The sequence below is a fragment of the Ursus arctos genome, unplaced genomic scaffold, assembly GCF_023065955.2.
Source record: "Ursus arctos isolate Adak ecotype North America unplaced genomic scaffold, UrsArc2.0 scaffold_11, whole genome shotgun sequence".
Taxonomy (NCBI): Eukaryota; Metazoa; Chordata; class Mammalia; order Carnivora; family Ursidae; genus Ursus; species Ursus arctos.
The window spans coordinates 71,791,747-71,795,719 of NW_026622775.1; positions in this window are offsets into that span (position 1 = coordinate 71,791,747).

The window sequence follows — 3,973 nt, forward strand, 5'->3', positions numbered from 1 at the left end:
AAGTAATCAAGTTTAGAGCAAAGGTCAATGAATTAGACACCAGGAGCACAGTAGAGCAGATCAACAGAACTAGAAGCTGGTTCTTTGAAAGAATAAATAAGATTGATAAGCCACTGGCCAGACTTATTCAAAAGAATAGAGAAAGGACCCAAATTAATAAAATTATGAATGAAAGGGGAGAGATCACTACCGACACCAATGAAATAGGAAGGATCATTAGAACCTTTTATGAATAGCTTTATGCCAATAAATTAAACAACCTGGAAGAAATGGATGCCTTCCTGGAAACTTATAAACTACCAAGACTGAAACAGGAAGAAATTGATTATTTAAACAGACCGATTAATTATGAAGAGATTGAAGCAGTGATCAAAAACCTCCCCAAAAACAAGATTCCAGGGCCTGACAGATTCCCTGGGGAATTCTACCAAACATTCAAAGAAGAAATAATACCTATTCTCCTGAAGCTGTTTCAAAAAATAGAAACATAAGGAAAACTACCAAACTCATTCTATGAGGGCAGCATTAACTTGATCCCCAAACCAGGCAAAGACCCCATTAAAAAGGAGAATTACAGACCAATATCCCTGATGAATGTGGACGCCAAAATTTTCAACAAGATCCTAGCTAATAGGATCCAACAGTACATTAAAAGGATTATCCATCATGACCAAGTGGGATTCATCCCTGGGATGCAAGGGTGGTTCAACTGATTGATTTGCAAATCGATCAGTGTGATAGATCATATCAACAAGAAAAGAGCCAAGAACCATATGATCCTCTCAATTGATGCAGAAAAAGCATCCTTTCCTGCTTAAAACCTTTCAGAGTGTAGGGATAGAGGGTACATTCCTCAATTTCATAAAATCCAGCTATGAAAAGCCTACAGCGAATATCATTCTCAATGGGGAAAAGCTAGAAAGGAACACGACAAGGATGCCCACTCTCACCACTATTATTCAACATAGTACTAGAAGTCCTTGCAACAGCTATCAGACAACAAAAAAGGATAAAAGGTATCCAAATCGGCAAAGAAGAAGTCAAACTGTCTCTCTTCACAGATGACATGATACTCTATATAGAAAACCCAAAAGACTCCACCCCCAAACTACTAGAACTTATAGAGCAATTCAGTAATGTGGCGAGATACAAAATCAATGCTCAGAAATCAGTTGCATTTCTATACATGTACAAGGAGACTGAAGAAAGAGAACTTAGGGAATCCATTCCATTTACAATAGCAACAAAAATCATATGTTACCTCAGAATTAACTTAACCAGAGACGTAAAGGATCTATATTCGAGAAACTACAAATCACTCTTGAAAGACATTGAAGAAGACACAAAAAGATGGAAAAATATTTCATGCTCATGGATCAGAAGAATAAACATAGTTACTATGCTACCCAGAGCAATCTACACTTTCAATGCCATCCCAATCAAAATACCAGTGACATTTTTCAAAGAACTGGAACAAGCAGCCCTTAAATTTGTGTGGAACCAGAAAAGGCCCTGAATGGCCAAGAAAGTGTTAAAAAGAAAGAACAAAGCGGGGGGCATCACGTTGCCAGATTTCAAGCTATACTACAAAGTGTGATCACAAAGACAGCATTGTACTGGCACAAAAACAGATACATAGACCAATGGAACAGAACAGAGAACCCAGAAATGGACCCTTGGCTCTTTGGGCAACTAATCTTTGACGAAGCAGGAAAAAACATCCAGTGGAAAAAAGACAGTCTCTTCAATAAATGGTGCTGGGAAAATTGGACAGCTATATGCAAAAGAATGAAACTTGACCACTCTCTCACACCATACACAAACAGATGAAAGACCTTGATGTGAGACAGGAATCCATCAAAATCATAGAGGGGAGCATAGGCTGCAACCTCTTTGACATCGGACACAGCAACTTTTTTTCATGACACATCTCCAAAGGCAAGAGAAACAAACAAAAAAAATGAACTTGTGGGACTTCATCAAGATAAAAAGCTTCTGCACGGCCAAGGAAAGAGTCAAAAAAATGAAGAGGCAGCCCACGGAATGGGAGAAGATATTTGCAAATGACACTACAGATAAAAGACTTGTCTCCAAGATCTACAAAGAAATTCTCAGACTCAATACACGTGAAACAAATATCAAATTAAAAAATGAGCAGAAGATATGAACAGACACTTTCCAATGATGACATACAAATGGCTAAAAGACACATGAAAAAAATGTTCAAAATCATTAGCCGTCAGGGAAATTCAAATCGAAACCACACTGAGATACCACCTTACGCCAGTTAGAATGGCAAAAATAGACAAGGCAAGAAACAACAAATGTTGGAGAGGATGTGGAGAAAGGGGATCCCTCTTACACTGTTGGTGGGAATGCAAGTTGGTACAGCCACTTTGGAAAACAGTGTGGAGGTCCCTTAAAAAGTTAAAAATAGAGTTACCCTATGATCCAGCAATTGCACTACTGGGTATTTACCCCAAAGATACAGACGTAGTGAAGAGAAGGGCCATATGCACCCCAATGTTCATAGCAGCATTGTCCACAATAGCTAAATTGTGGAAGGAGCCGAGATGCCCTTCGACAGATGAATATATATATACAATGGAATATTACTCGGCCATCAGAAAGAACGATTACTCAACATTTGCAGCAACATGGATGGGACTGGAGGAGATAATGCTAAGTGAAATAAGTCAAGCAGAGAAAGACAGTTATCATATGATTTCACTCATCTATGGAACATAAGAAGTAGGAAGATCGGTAGGAGAAGGAAGGGAAGAATGACAGAGGGGTAATCAGAAGTGGGAATGAACCATGGGAGACTATGGACTCTGGGAAACAAACTGAGGGCTTCAGAGGGGAGGGGGGTGGAGGACTGGGATAGGCAGGTGATGGGTATTAAGGAGGGCACGTATTGCATGGTGCACTGGGTGTTATATGCAAGTAATCAATCATGGAACTTTACACCAAAAACTAAAGATATACTGTATGGTGACTAATGTAACAAAATAAAAATTATTATAAGGAAAAAATAAAGAAATAAAAGCAACATTTGAAAATAAAATAAATGAATAAATAAATAAATAAATAAATAAATAAATAAATAAATAAAGTTTAGCAGAAAGATGTTATAAATTATCTCAATGGCCTCAAAATTTACCAGATTCACATGTATTTAACTAATAACCTCTTTCTCTCTGTTCTCATGAGGCTTAGTATATTTCTAAACTTCAGCATGCACCATAGTATACTATAGTTATTGGAGGGACCATTCTTCTAACATACTGTGAGAACTTTCAGAGGAAGAACCCAGATTATATTCATCTCTATATTCCAAGGTCCTGGATGAATGAATGTGGTTTCAATGTCTAGGTCCCAGGAGGTATAATAGGTGATCAATTCCCTCAAACTATCTCCAAATGGCAAGCATCAAGCTGGCTGAAAAGGCTATTTAAATACATGTGTGTGAAAAGCTTATATATTTTTTGTTAAGAACACTAATACATTTTTGGATAAAGGAACACTGTATTTTATAGACTTATTGTTTTATAATTTCTTCACACCAAAAAGCATATGTTTTATAATGTTTAAGTTTCTTAAAAGAAAGAAAGAACAATCCCAAGAGATTCTGCTCTGCTCGTTGTTCTAACAACAAACAGGTTTTAAGCTTGCTTGTAAAGGTTCCTAGCCTTTTTACCCATGCTTTTGTGAGAATGTATAAACAGGATTGTTAGTGTTCTCCAGAGAACAGAACCAGTAGGACATATATAGATAGATGTAAGAATATAGGAATAGGCTCACATGATTATGGAGGCCTAGAAGTCCACGGTCTGCCATCTTGTTCTATTCTGATCCTCGACAGATTAGATGAGGCCCACCCACATTGGTGAGGGCAACTTTCTTTACTCAGTCTATTGATTCAAAGGCTAATATCTTTCAGAGATACCCTCACAGACATACCCAGAGATAA